At 45.3% G+C, this 15,444-nt stretch overlaps 1 pseudogene; it reads right to left on the bottom strand.

Moving 5' to 3' along the window:
- Positions 1-601: 601 nt before the first annotated feature.
- Positions 602-9,590, bottom strand: LOC139330160 (chymotrypsin-like elastase family member 3B; annotated as a pseudogene).
- Between the last annotated feature and the right edge of the window lie 5,854 nt (positions 9,591-15,444).

Here is a 15,444-nt window from a genome sequence, read left to right as displayed (position 1 = left end):
CATGTAAGGGAACTTCTTCTTGTTGCTTGTTGAGAGTTGCTAATTCTCAGAAGAATTTTAGACTCGGTGTGATGAATCAGGTCTCTTTAATACATGCAGCATGGAGGGAAGACTCTCTGCAGATCTCCATAATGTCTTGGCTTTGATACTGTTTAGCAATTAAAAGGACAACTGGTTGACCATTTGGGGGAGTGCTCTCATCTTGTTTCCCAGGGTTCATACTATACCAAAATTGCACCTTAAACTCCCCCCTTCATCCTGTTTCCCTCACTGAATATCCCTTTGTCCTCTTTCTCACCTTAGTGAGAAAGGGCCACAAGGACTTTTACAATTCATTGATTCCTGGGATAAGTAAGTCATCTAATTCCAACACACACAACACAACATGCACATGCCATGCTTCGGTGAAATTGTTCTTCTGCATTTAACCCATCCTGATAAGTCCTTCTTCTGCAGCAGACCAGGAGCTGTGTGGAGCTAGAAAGAAGCAAATTTACCGTGTTTGCCCAGCACCACACGGTAGGTATGTCTGATGCAAACATACATACACACACTTTAGATAAAACCTTCATCTGACATGAGAATGACAGTAAACTGTAACCTACCCGATGCAGTGGGCAGCCGTCAAGACCCAGTTAGGAGTGAGCAGAGTGCCTCCACAGTTGTGCATGTACACAGAGAATAAGCGAAACTGCAGAGAAACCTGTGAAACACGAGAGACAGATTTAGAGCCACACATCACTTAGAGACATTAATACAGAGGAACAAAACATTGTTTTTACTTTGCGATGCTGTTTTTTGTGTGTTCTTGTCATAAGCAACTGTTTTAATAATGTGATTTAACATGTGAGATGTATGGATGCATGTGCAGTGTGTATCTTCTATCAGGCCATACATGTGGTTTTACACGCAGTGGTGACATGATCTCTGGAAAATCAGTGTTTTTTGGAAATTGCTTGTCAGTGACAAAACCAGATGACTAATTCTGAATAATTAGTTTTCTTAATCACATACCTGTGCTGTGCTTTGTTTCATGTTTGTTACTCTCTTACCAGACCTCTGTGACTGCTTCTCGTCTCTGCTGCAGGCCAGTGGCTCAAGGCTGCATTAGCAGCTACTAGCACAAGACACTCCAATCCCCAGCCGAACTGACCAGAAAACGCATGACATCTCTGGTTCTGCTGCATCGATTTTGATCTCTATTTTCAAACTATACATCATGAGCTTGGCGATATTTTAAAGAGTGCAGTGCTGGCAAAAGTATAAAAGAAATCCACATACTGTATCTTTTAATATTAACAGGGAATTATGTCATACATGCACTGTGCAAGGCAACTTTTAAAACGTACGCCTGCCAGTTAAATTTCACATACACAGAAAAATGTTTTTAGTGTTTGTTTGTTTGTTTGTTTGCTTGTTTGTTTGTTTGCTTGTTTGTTTGTTTGCTTGTTTGTTTGTTTGTTTTCTGAGGTGTTCTTGAGCTGATTTACCATCGTCTATGATTAGTTTTATTTTTATTCCTGCTGTGAGCAGCTCCTTCCTTTCCATTGTGTGCATTGCATTTTGGGAGAATGGTGTCCTTCAGCAGCACACTTAAAAATCACACATTTATTAGTCTGAATTTTGGCATTTTTCCAGTGTGAACACGCCACATACTCAAAACCTGATTAGAATTAATTTGCAGCATTCGAGCACAGCTTTGGTTTATAATGCTTCCACTATAAAAACAAAACTGAAAGAGAGCTGAAACATTGTGTAGATGATGAGTGAATGAAGTTTATTGAAATTTAAAAGGCTCCAGGTCTTCAGTTCTGCAGCATAGCCTGAAAGATAAAAAAGTAAGAAATACTGAAGAGGCAGGTAAAATTTAGCTTCACTGGTCAAATGAGGAGAGACTACACATTCATCATTCTGAGGTGTTGTGTAGTTACTGTTATTACTGAGACATTGTTATTGCACCTTTGTATGTTCTTTGTGGCAGATGAAGGATTGCAGCCATGATATTAGATACTGTATACTAGTCCTTCCAAACACAAGGACCAGCCTTCAGAAAGTTTGAGTACACACCAAAAATACAAGTCTCTTAATGACTTTAGGACTTTTATTTATGGTAATTCATTTATTTAGTTAACTATTTACTTATATGTTCTGTTTTTTTTGTTTTTTTTTTAATTTGGACCAACATAAATGCAAGGGCTCAAATATTGAGACTTAAGTGTCTGCAATGGGCCTGTATTATATCTTTGTGTGTTGTGTTTTGTTTTGTTTTGTTTTTTTTTAACTTGATCTGTTGCTAATAATTTCCCATGGTTACGCTAGCTGTGTTTTTTCTCTGACAGAAACTCACATCAGCAATCCAGTCGGTGAAGGAAGAGGTGCGAGTGAACACCGTGGGCTTCTTGATGGCGTTGCATCCTAGTTTAGAGACGAAGCTGGTAACCCCCTGCACATACCATTTGCCATCAGCACCCTTGCAGTTCAGAGGGCCTCCTGAATCTCCCTGCAGACACAGACAGAGGACAGGTGAAGGCAACAAATGGATACAGGGTGAACCTGCTGTTCTTATTGTGTTGTGATGACCAGATGGGGGGTACGTACAAAGCAGCCAGAGCGAATGTCACCGCCAGCACAGACCATTGTGGTCCTCACACTGATGCTCCACCAGTCTCTGCGGCTGCAGATGTCATAGCCGACCACAGGGAGGAGAGCCTGCTGGAGTTTAGAGGCAGGAGGACCATACGCTGGGAAATAAGGAAACAGATAAAATTAGAAATTAGATAAGCCAATTAGAAATTAGATAAGCCAATTTATTATTCTATTTAAATTCAGAACAAACTGATATTAAACTGGTGGAGTACAGTCCCATCAGTGAGCTTATAATGTCTTATAGGTCAGAATAAGTGTGCCGTCACATTTCAGACACTTACTGGAGATTCTTCCCCAGCCAGTGACGTAGCAGGGGTCGTTGTGAGGAGGGATCTCTCTGCTCTGTGGCACACAGGAGGGCTGCACCTTGTCGTTCAGTTCGGCAGGTGAGGCCAGTTTGATCATCGCAATGTCATTACTGAGCAACAAGAAAATCGTGTTAAAACATAATGAAACAACTCACGGAAAAAATATAGTGAATAAATGTCAAATTGACATTAACATTAATATAGTGACAAGACATGTTGGGCATCAAAACAGTTTGCTAGCATGAATTAAAAGCATTTGTAATAATAGATGTTACTTATTCTGCAGCCTCAGATCTTCAGGCAGGAAGTTCCAGAGCTGAGGAGCCCTGACCGCACAAACCAGGTCACCTTTAGTCCTGAACCTGGACTTCTGAACAGGTGAGCAGTAATTCAGTAATATAACTGGAAGCTAAACCATTAGGTACTTTAAAGGTAATCAGTAAAATATCAGAATGACACTGACTGATTGAAAGAAAGGATAGGAAGTGGAAGAAATTGTCTTCTTCATTGGTTGTAAAAGGACACACATCTGTGTCGTCTGCATGACAGTGACCAAAAAAATCAATTAGTCCAAATTTGTGAAATGTCACTGTCCTGTTTCCTGCACAGCTTGTTTTTCAATTTGACACATAAGCTAAAAGCAGCTGTATGGAGGAGTTACACACTCTTACACACAAATCAGGCAGTTCTTGTTCCACTTGGGATGAACCACAATCTTCTCCACACTTCTGATCTGCTCATAGCCCTCCTCTTTGGTCAGGTCGTGTGCGCCCAGCACCACACGGTAGGTAGGTCTGATACAAACATAGACACACACACTTTAGATAAAACCTTCATCTGACATGAGAATGACAGTAAACTGTAACCTACCCGATGCAGTGGGCAGCCGTCAAAACCCAGTTAGGAGTGAGCAGAGTGCCTCCACAGTTGTGAGAATACCTAGAGCCTTTGAGAAACTGCAGAGAAACCTGTGAAACACACGAGAGACAGATTTAGAGCCACACATCACTTAGAGACATTAATACAGAGGAACAATACATTGTTTTAACTTTATTATGCTGTTTTTTGTGTGTTCTTGTCAGAAGCAACTGTTTTAATAATGTGATTTAACATGTTGTGAGATGTATGGATGCATGTGCAGTATGTATCTTCTATCAGGCCATACATGTGGTTTTATACGCAGTGGTGACAGAGAACGATCTCTGGACAGTCAGTGTTTTTTGGAAATTGCTTGTCAGTGACAAAACCAGATGACTAATTCTGAATAATTAGTTTTCTTAATCACATACCTATGCTGTGCTTTGTTTCATGTTTGTTACTCTCTTTATGAATGACTCTGTGTGTCATTTCAATCCTGTTATTTCATTGTATCTTTAATCAGAATCAGAAATCCTTTATTTACCCCCGAGGGGAAATTGTTTAATTGTTTATTGTTTTAACAGGGTGTTGCAGAAAATAATATGTAGCAGACCTGCCCATTCATCTGCATTACGAACTACAATCATTTGAAACAATCAGAAATATTCAAACAGAGGCCTACTTTAAGAGATATGATTAAAGAAAAATGTGAAGTAGATGGCAAATCTTTATCACCTCATCTGTCATATGGCCTGATTATTAACAACTCACCTGCCAGGGCCAGCTGTTGGGTCGAGCATCTTCCACACTTCACCACACGGCTCATCAAGGGCTGATAGGAGGGTGTGCCACACCCGTAGGCTGGGCCACAGAAACAACTGAAGTTACAAAGCCTTGTTACGATCCTGGCTTCCTGTCTCTCCCTGTGTGTCTCCTCTCCTTTTTCCCTGTGTGTGTGTGTCTGTCTGTCTACCCCTGGTTCCATGGCTGGGCAGCCCCTCACCTGCTGCCAGCTCCTCCCACTGCGACTCACCTGCAGTCACTCTCCCTCATCAGGGAGAGTATTTAAGACGTGGACTTCCTGCTCCTCGTCGCCGGATTATTCCTCGAGCTCCTTGTCGATGTTTGGTCTTATGGTTCGTAAGTACATGTCTTTAGTCTCTCTCTCTCAACCAGATTTACGTTTTTTGTTGTCCACATTTTCCCAGTCTCTAAGTGAGCTGTGTTTTTCCTTTGTTTCAGTGCCTGCCTGCCGCTTCCACGCGTGCCTCGTGTCATACCCGCTTCGTCGGTGCTCCTTCTGTTTATCCACTCCTTTTGAGTGCGTCTTTTGTTTAAGTATTATCCGCTTGTTGAGCATGTTTTCTGTTTTCCTTTTTATTAATAAATTTGTTTTGTTTCACACAACCTCTGTTTTCGGGTCTGCATCTCTGGGTCCTATTACAATAGGCTGTACAGCCCCTTAACAGAATAATCCGGCCAGTATGGACCCAGCAGATCCAGTACGAAAAGCAATGACTATGCAAGGCACTCTGCTGGGCCAGCATGAGCAGCTGCTACAGGCGTTGTGTGAATCCTCTCAGCATATGGCGGCACAGGTTGCTGATCTGTCTCGCCACATGTCCAGCCTATCTAGTTTCCTTTCTTCTCCGTCGCAGCCTACGGCTAGGCCGCCTGAACCTGCTCTTCCCGACTCTTTGGCTACTAACCCCGAACCGTTCGACGGCGCTCGGGAAAAGTGCAGAGGGTTTTTGTTACAATGCAACATTGTTTTCCGCCAGCGTCCCCGAGCTTTTCCGTCCGATCGTGCTCGTGTTCATTACGCGTTCGGGTTGCTATGGGGCAAGGCGTTAACCTGGGCGGAGGCACTGAACTCATCCGTGGACATTAGCTCTCTAGCGTACTCTGATTTTGAGAGGAGGCTGAGACTGGTCTTCGACCATCCCGACCACGCGGGTAATGCCTTCAGCCGGTTGCTCCGGCTTACCCAGGGCTCCCAAGCCGCTGCCGATTACACCGTAGATTTCCTCACCATAGCTGCCGATTCTGGGTGGAATGACACTGCTCTACAGGGTGTGTTTCTAAATGGTCTCTCCGAGTGTTTGCAGGAGGAGCTCGCCACCCAGGAAAAACCCGCAGATATTCATGCACTCATCGACAGGGCAGTCCAGTTGGACAACCGGAGGAGGGAACGGTCTCGGTGCCGCTCTTCCCGTCATTCGGCTCCTCCGCCATTCCGTCTGCAGGGATCAGCGGTCGTTTCCCGGGAGCCTCTGTCTGACCAGCCCCTCGTCTCTCCGCCCCGACTTCCTTAATAGGTTCGTTTTCGTCTACCTTGACGATATTCTTATTTTTTCCCAGTCTCCGGAGGAACACGAGTCACACGTCCAGCAGGTCCTATCCCGGCTATTAGAGAACCGCTTATTTGTGAAGGCTGAGAAGTGTGAGTTCAGTACTAACACTGTTTCTTTCCTCGGCTTCATTATCCAGGAGGGCAACCTGAAGGCGGATCCCGAAAAGGTCAGGGCCGTCGCCGAATGGCCAGTCCCGGAGACCCGGAAGGAGTTACAGCGCTTCCTTGGCTTCGCTAACTTTTACCGTAGGTTTGTCCGGGACTATAGCAAAATAGCCGTACCCTTGACTAAGTTAACTTCCTCCAAAGTGAAGTTTGACTGGTCAGTGGAGGCTGACAAGGCATTCCTGAGACTTAAAGCACTCTTCACATCCACCCCAGTTTTGATCCAACCTGACCCCTCCAGACCATTCGTGGTCGAGGTTGATGCTTCCGACACTGGGGTTGGTGCTGTACTATCTCAGTACGCCCAGTCTGACGATCGTCTGCACCCATGTGCTTTCTTCTCATGTCGCCTTTCTCCCGCAGAACGCATGATGTCGGCAACCGGGAGCTTCTAGCGGTCAAGCTAGCCCTGGAGGAGTGGAGACACTGGCTAGAGGGGGCAGAACAACCATTCGTGGTCTGGACCGACCACAAAAACCTCGCATATATCAAGTCTGCTAAGCGTCTTAACTCCCGTCAGGCCCGTTGGGCACTGTTCTTTAGCCGGTTTAACTTTACTCTCACTTACAGACCGGGCTCCCGCAACACTAAGCCAGACGCTCTTTCCAGACAGTTTTCCCCCTCCGAGGACTCCGGGGAGCCTGTAAGCATTCTCCCCCAGGAACGCATCATTGCTGCCCTCTCCTGGGAAATCGAAGGGGTGGTCAGGGACGCACAGCGCCAGCATCCCGACCCAGGTAATGGCCCTCCCAATAAACTGTTTGTCCCTGACTCTGTCTGCTCCCAGGTGCTTCAGTGGACTCATGCCCATCGCCTCTCCTGCCATCCTGGTGCCAACCGCACTATCTCCCTGCTGCGTCGGCATTTTTGGTGGCCATCTTTAGAGGCTGACGCTCGGGAGTTCGTAGCAGCCTGTTCCACCTGTGCCCGCGGCAAGGCGTCACACAAAGCACCTGCTGGCCTTCTCCGTCCTCTTCCCGTTCCTGGCAGGCCATGGTCTCACATAGCCGTGGACTTCGTCACCGGGCTGCCTCCCTCCCGAGGTAACACCACCATTCTCACGATTGTTGAATGTTTCTCCAAGGCTACTCATTTCGTCGCTCTCCCTAAGCTTCCTTCCGCCCTAGAGACTGCCAACCTGTTGGTCAGCAATGTGTTTCGCCTTCACGGCATCCCCTTGGACATCGTTTCTGACCGTGGCCCCCAGTTTTCCTCTCAAGTGTGGAAGGCGTTCGCCAAGGCTCTGGGGGCCACGGTCAGCCTGACTTCCGGTTTCCACCCGGAATCCAACGGCCAGACCGAGAGGGCCAACCAGGGCCTGGAAACAGCTCTGAGGTGCATCTGTGCCGACAATCCTACTGACTGGAGCTCTCTTCTCCCCTGGGTGGAGTACGCCCGCAACTCGCTCACCTCCTCGGCCAGCGGGTTTTCCCCTTTTGAGGTCTCCCTGGGCTATCAGCCACCTCTTTTTTCCACACAGGAGTCTGAGATTGCTGTTCCCTCCGTTGCTGAGCACCTCAGGAGGATTAAGGAGATTTGGCAGACTGCCACCAGAGCTCTTGAGCGCAACCAGGGGGTCAAACAACGTGCCGCAGACCGCCACAGGACCCCAGCTCCTACATATAAGCCAGGTCAGTCTGTTTGGCTCTCCACTAAGAACATCCCATTAAAGACCAAATCACGGAAAATGTCCCCCAGGTTCATCGGTCCGTTCCCCATCACCAAGGTCATCAACCCTCAAGCCGTCACCCTGAAGCTCCCCGACTCCATGAGGATTCATCCCACCTTCCATGTCTCTCAGCTTAAGCCGGTCTCCTCTAGCCCTTTGTGCCCTCCAGCCGAGCCCCCTCCCCCCCCCCAACTCATCGACGGGGATCCTGTCTTCTCTGTCCGCCGCCTGGTGGACGTAAGACGTCGTGGCAGGGGTTTCCAGTACCTAGTCGACTGGGAGGGTTACGGTCCGGAGGAACGCTCCTGGGTACCCCGGTCTTTCATCCTAGACCAATCCCTCATCGATGACTTCCATCGGACTCACCCAGATCGTCCTGCTAGGCCGCCAAGAGGCGACCTTTGAGGGGGGGTACTGTTACGATCCTGGCTTCCTGTCTCTCCCTGTGTGTCTCCTCTCCTTTTTCCCCTGTGTGTGTGTGTCTGTCTGTCTACCCCTGGTTCCATGGCTGGGCAGCCCCTCACCTGCTGCCAGCTCCTCCCACTGCGACTCACCTGCAGTCACTCTCCCTCATCAGGGAGAGTATTTAAGACGTGGACTTCCTGCTCCTCGTCGCCGGATTATTCCTCGAGCTCCTTGTCGATGTTTGGTCTTATGGTTCGTAAGTACATGTCTTTAGTCTCTCTCTCTCAACCAGATTTACGTTTTTTGTTGTCCACATTTTCCCAGTCTCTAAGTGAGCTGTGTTTTTCCTTTGTTTCAGTGCCTGCCTGCCGCTTCCACGCGTGCCTCGTGTCATACCCGCTTCGTCGGTGCTCCTTCTGTTTATCCACTCCTTTTGAGTGCGTCTTTTGTTTAAGTATTATCCGCTCGTTGAGCGTGTTTTCTGTTTTCCTTTTTATTAATAAATTTGTTTTGTTTCACACAACCTCTGTTTTCGGGTCTGCATCTCTGGGTCCTATTACAATAGGCTGTACAGCCCCTTAACAAGCCTGGCTGATACTGAAAGCTATAACACTGACTGGAACTGTTTCTCAGGGATTAGGTTGGTCTTCCTATATGCAAACTTCAGGGGGAAAAACTCATTCTGAATTATTTAATCGCAGCAGCAGGTTGCATATTCAGAGGCGTTGTAGTGACCTGAAGGGCTTAGAAACCCAGCTTTGATTTATCATTATTATTATTATTATTCATGGATGCTGGATTCCTGGCACAAAACACTTTTAAAGAGGTTTTGCCCCAACAGAGAGACAAAAACCCAGAGTAGCATAAGGAGGGTGAGGTCACACTCAATGACTGGAAGCATGATCAGTCACTCACTTAGATCATATTCTGAAACATTTGCTTCCCTTCATCTACTTGCTTTTCTAATCCCTCCTGAAGATAAGTTTGACCAACTTGTCAGGAGAGTAAGGCCATGATAAAACTGTGTATTAGTCTGTAAATCTTAAATCCAGTGCAGTGGCACACACAGGCCGGACCGCTGTCAGTGTCACAAGTCTAACTTGGAGGTAGAGATGACCCGCATTAAATCATGTGGATGAGACTCACCGTAGGCAGCAAACAGCAGGACAAAGGCAACTTTCATCATGGTTCCTGAGAGTAGAGTGTCTGAGAGTGTTTTACGGCTTTTATACTCTCAAAACTGAACAGTAATCAGAGACAAACTCACTAATGCACCCACACAGTCCAGTCTTTGACCTGGGCTACCTGCTGCATGTGTTTCACCTGTCCTTACACAACCCCTCCAGAGCCAGAACAAAGAAATCTAGCAAAAATAATTGATTCCAAGACTTCTGTTGGTTATTTACACTTATACTTCAAGGGAATGGGAGTGTGAAATAACAATCCTACAGTGATCAAATTTTGATATCTGTGTGTGTGTGTGTGTGTGTGTGTGTGTGTGTGTGTGTGTGTGTGTGTGTGTGTCCTCTGCTGTATATACTTTTTGTAAAGAAAGTTCTTTGAATTGAATTGAATTTAAATGTGGATACTAATTAAGAAAATGATTTGGCTTTTAAGCATTTGAAGTTTTTAATTTATTTATTTTTCATCTTCATGTTGTCCAGAGTCTAGAAAGCTTACCAGAAACTACAAATGTCCCAGCAGCTGAGTCGTTTTCAGTTCCTCTCCAGTCTATTTCAATCATCTTTCCACAGCAAGGTGACTTCCTGGAACTCTCAGCAGTCTTTGGTGTGAGCTGAAAGTCAGTTTGATCAGTTTGAGTGAGAGATCCACAATGACTGCTACTTGTAAATAGTTTGCTTTTCCATACTGAACACTTCATCTTTGCTCGGTTTGGGGCTGTCTCTCTACTCCAGGACGATCCCCATTGAAAAGCTTAGGGAAGGTGGTTGTATAGGGGGTGGTGAAGTTAACATTTGTGCGGACAATAAGCCACACCATGAAGACATGTATGCCTGATCAGAAGTGTTTTCAAACAGAAAAGAAAGAGTCAGGGTTCAGAATGTGTGGGTAGCAAACTGGACACTTACCAGCTTGCATTTAAGTGAAATTGTAGCACTGATATATCTCACATCGGAGCATTTAGACAAGCCTAAAACTGCAGCTTCTTAAAAGGTACATGTGGACCCATCAACCAGACCTCTTATTGTTAAGGATGACTAAACCAGCACAAATAGTTAATCAGACATCATCAACTCCCATTGTTACTAACTCTCCTGTGTAGACTAATGTCTGAATGTTAAAGTGAGTGGTTACAACATGCCATTAATGTGTGTAGTGTTTTTCGTTGTTTGCTGAAATGTTGTGATTTGTGGTGCATGTGAAACAGTGTCCACCTCAGGATGCAAGACAAATTTCAGAAAATACTCTGATAATAATGTTTAAATTAAATTAAACCAATTAAACCAAATCAAATCAAACATCATGATTAATTAAATGATCATATACTCAGTGTCTGCTGTACTTTAAGTTTACATTGTTATTTATATGATGAGGATTCATTGAGGAAAATGTCATTGGACAGTTTATGTCTTCAGTTTCACAAGTTTTTTTTTAAGTAATAAACTTAGTTTTCATATTCAACACACAATGATTTTATGTTGTCAGGGATTGAATTAGTTCTTATCAAGGATTTGACGAATATTTCTTTGGGGGATCAAGAAATAAATCATTCTTGTTACTGACAATGTCGATTTTAAGTAATTAAAAGATCAACAGTTAAAGAAAGTGTTACTGCCATTGGAGGTGTAAATCCTGTCTTACTATTTTAAGTGTGTGTCCTTGATATTTCTCTCAGGAAAATCTGTCCAGCAGGGGCAGGTGGAAAGAACGAAGGCATGCCAAGACCTCCTCCGGGGTGGCAGGAGGAGCCAAAACACACAGCCTGTAAGGGAAAGAAAACACACAGAACACTGCAGTAACATATCCAGGACATAAAGACATGCCTCTGCTTCAAGCAGCACTCACTGACTATGACCTGTCTTTACTGTTGTCAGCGTTCAACAGGTATTACACACTGATCCTCGGGCAGGGGGGCATCTTGTATCAGCGACATTCCCTCAGAGGACAGACTCATTGTGCACAAACATACTGAATTAGATAATAATCATGATAATACCTTTAATTGTACAGCAGCTCTGAATACAGGCTGTAACACAGCTAAGTAACACAGCTTCACAATGTAGCCTCAACATGAAAAAATAAATAAAAAAATTAAACAGAACTAATAGAAAATAACACACAGGCTCTTAAAGGTGCTCTTCAGTTATGCTCAAAGATTAGACCTTGGACCTTTCCAACACTTTCCAGAATGTCCACACTTTGGAAAAATGCTTTTCCCAGAATATCCTCACTTTCCAACAGTTCCAAAAATGTCCTTAGTCTGGAAGTCTGAAACTCAACACCCACACATACACAGCTGTTACCCTCACCTGACATGGTAGTTTTGATCTTCTTGTCTGTTCTTATCATAATTGTCAGTTGCAGCCATACTTTTGCCACTGTGACTTTCTACCCTTTGACCAGCATGCCAAAGACTTCCAGGAGGACATGTGCTGATTTGAGTTCATACTCCTTATACTAATGTCTTTATATTAATGCCTTTTACTGTTAGGATCTGCCCTTATGTCTGTGCCTTCCTTTGTCTTGTTATTTGTCTGTCTGACTGTTCCCGTCTTGCTTTCTCCTGCAACAATTGCCAGATTGTCCTTACCCTTCCTGTGTCAAACGGTTTTTGTCTGTGAGAGTATCTCTGAGACTACATCTTCAGAATTATTATTGTGATTACCAAAGAATGTGCTTATTTTGGATTATAGGGGTTAGTCCAGTAAATGTTTTCTCTTTTTTAGTGCCTTTCAGCCATGTCCAGGGTGTCGCTCTGCCTCAGCCCCTTCAGTTGTGTTTGTTTAATTTCCGCTCCTTAAGAGTGCACTTTCAGTTTAAGAATTCAATTTATTTCATTGATTCAGCCTACCGCATCTGCATTATTGAGTCCAGTAAACGTCCCAAGGTTAAAGCCTCAACAGAATGATCTGGCCTAATATGGACTCAGCAGATCTGGTAAGGAGCGCTATCTCCAGTCAGAGCGCTCACCTTGGACAGCATCAAGAGCTGCTCCAGGACCTACGTGAGTCCAGTTAGCACATGGTGACCCAGGTGTCCGAGCTCTCAAGTCTAATGTCTCCCCTGGTGATCATGTTACCAGGCCAGCACCAACCTCAGATGGCAGCGGCCAAACCTCCTTCAGTAAAGGAAGCTCAAGTGAGTGATCCAGAGTCAGAGCCCTCGATAAATGTAGTGACTTTTTGCTGCAACGTACCATAATGTTTAGACAGTGGTCACGCTCCTTTTCTTCCAATCAGTCTAAGATCGTTAGACGTTATGGGGTTGTTGCAAGGCAAAGCGCTGCCGTGGGCTGAGGCACTGAATTCAAACACAAGTATAAGCACACTCACATTTTCAGATTTTGAAGGGAAATTAAGGACTGTTTTTGACAACCCTAACCATGCTGGCAATGCTTCCAGTTGTCTTTTGAGTTTAAGACAGGGACGTTGTTCTGTGGCTGAATACTTGGTGGATTTTGGGGGGCTGCTTGGGAGAGCTCGTTTGACACACACTGACCGCCTCCGCAGGATCCAGGCAGGTGAGGAAGTGTACTGTGGTCAAACAGGTCACTTCATCTCCTCGTGTCCTACTCAACCAGAAGTCATCAGTAGGAGTGGGGGTTCTGGTGAGACCAAAAGCATCTGTTCTTTATTCCCCATCAGACCACAAATTCCAGGTTTAAGCATTATTATATGTGGGAGGGGAGGTTCCATCTCTGTGTGCCCTCATAGATTCTGGAGCCGAGGACAATTTTTTGGACGAGGGCTGCTGAGTTGAGTTGTGCCATGCCCTTCTCTGCCTGGGTGCATCAGGTGTGGGTGTGGCTCCCAGCGGCAGACTGAGTGCACCAGGTGGACTCACTCTCACACACTCGCAGGAAGAACAATGAGAGCATGCAGTGTGGGAGACAAACGGCCAGAGACTGGGCTTGAGAAGGGAAGACTGCAGAATTAAAAGGCTTGTTTCAAATGAGGAAGAAGGAGCCAGTTTTTCACCTGCACTGACTGGGGCAACTTTCAAAATAAAAGAAAGAAAAAGAAAGAAAGCTGTCTCTTGGTCTTTGAGTGAAATCCAGTCCTATCTTCAGAAGCAAGCTACCCTTTCCAGAGGGAGGAAACTTGACAAGGGCCTTGCAGCACAGGCTGGCTGTCAGCTGGAGGCTTTGGAGAGACTCATGAGAGCTAACGCCTTAAATGGCAAAATCATTACGGAGGTAAAAAAAAAAAACTCAATAATCCACGCACTGACGGGTCTCTTGGCATGAATTATAGGTTGGAGCTCCCATTGTCACTCTCTGCCTCTGCTCTGCTCTTCCACCAGCAGGTGGAGTTCTGAGCTCACAGTCCACTGCACCTAATCTCCCAGATATCTCCAGAGTTCCCCCAGTTTACCATGAGGATGGGCTCCCTAGGAGGACGAGGAGGAGCATGCGGTTTGTCAAAGATGAGGAAGCGTTGATTTTTTAATCTCTGGTAGAAAAACGACACTGATTTTGGAATTGAGGACTTTGGGGCTTGGCAACAATAAGAGTTAGTATTGTAGGAATCGTATGTATGAATAGTGACTGAGGGCCTGTATAGGTCCGGAACAATACTCTTGCATTATTCCTTGCAAACTCTGACAGGATGGCAGGGAGGGAGACCGATGGAGACAACAGCATGGAGTTACGGCTTTTATCAGTCAACATTGACCTCACTGTCCGGTCCTGCACTTCAGCCACCTCCTGACTAATCGGTATGACTCATGCACACAAGCCCTCTGCTCCACACTCGCCCTCACCCTCACCTACACCCACTACATGTTTCAACCACACCATGCACACCTTCCAGTCAGTAACCCCCTCTTCTCCACCGAAACCTCAGGACATTCACATCATTACATCAGTCACTTTCATACAGACATTCAAAGCCTCCTCCACATGTGCTAGATGTGGAGGAGAGCACAAATATGGAAAGTGTGACAAGGAAGTCGGGCCGAAGTGCTGTAATTGTGGAGGTGATCATAGTGTAGCTTATTGGGGATGTGAATACTCCAAAAAGAGATGGAGGTGCAGCAGATAAGGGTGAAAGAAAAGGTCTCATATGCTGAGGCAGTAAAGTTGGCAGGACAAAAAAAACAAAAACAGAATATGGAGGGAGGAAGTAATAAAGAGCAAGTTGCTGCAAAAGAACACCAAGAAAACACATGGATAGACAAGAAGAAACTGGTGACCCTCATAGCAGGACTAGTGAATGCGACATATGGGATTAAATCTAAAACTGAGAGGATTCAGGTTGTTGTTAAGGCTGCAGAACATCGTCTAGAAATGAGAGGGCTCAAATGGGAAGAAGTTAATGATGAACTCAGGGTAAGTCAAGAGACAACATGTGTGGGTGGATACTAATCATTTTAATCCTGCAGTGGAACATGAGAAGCCTAATAGGTAATGGACAAGATTTCAAGCAGTTCATAGTAAGTAGGAGAACAAAGCTATACGTAGTATGTATTCAAGAGACTGTTATGGACAGCAAGGAAGGCAAGGACCCACGATGCAGAGTGTATGTAGAAGTTTATTAATCAAAAGTAACAACACAAAATCTCCAAGTGGAAAAACTGCAGCCCAAGCAGACAAAAACCAAAATCACAGCTGGAGGCGAATAAACTCAACAGCCTACTAGTAAGAGAACAAAAAGTCACCGTTAGGGAGAAAAATGCCCACAGGCAGACCAAAAACAAAAACCTCAGCTAGAGGAGAACTCAGTGACCACTGGTGTGAGAACAAAAAATCACCGTGACGGGAAAAAGCACTCAGGCCAGTACAAAAAATGAACTCAAGAGAAGACAACGAGATGCAACAAAACTTGTCAACCGGAGAAGCGTGGCAGGATCTGTTTGTG

This window comes from Chaetodon trifascialis, chromosome 4 (genome assembly GCF_039877785.1).
Source record: "Chaetodon trifascialis isolate fChaTrf1 chromosome 4, fChaTrf1.hap1, whole genome shotgun sequence".
Lineage (NCBI taxonomy): Eukaryota > Metazoa > Chordata > Actinopteri > Chaetodontiformes > Chaetodontidae > Chaetodon > Chaetodon trifascialis.
This window is presented reverse-complemented; position numbering and strand designations above follow the sequence as displayed.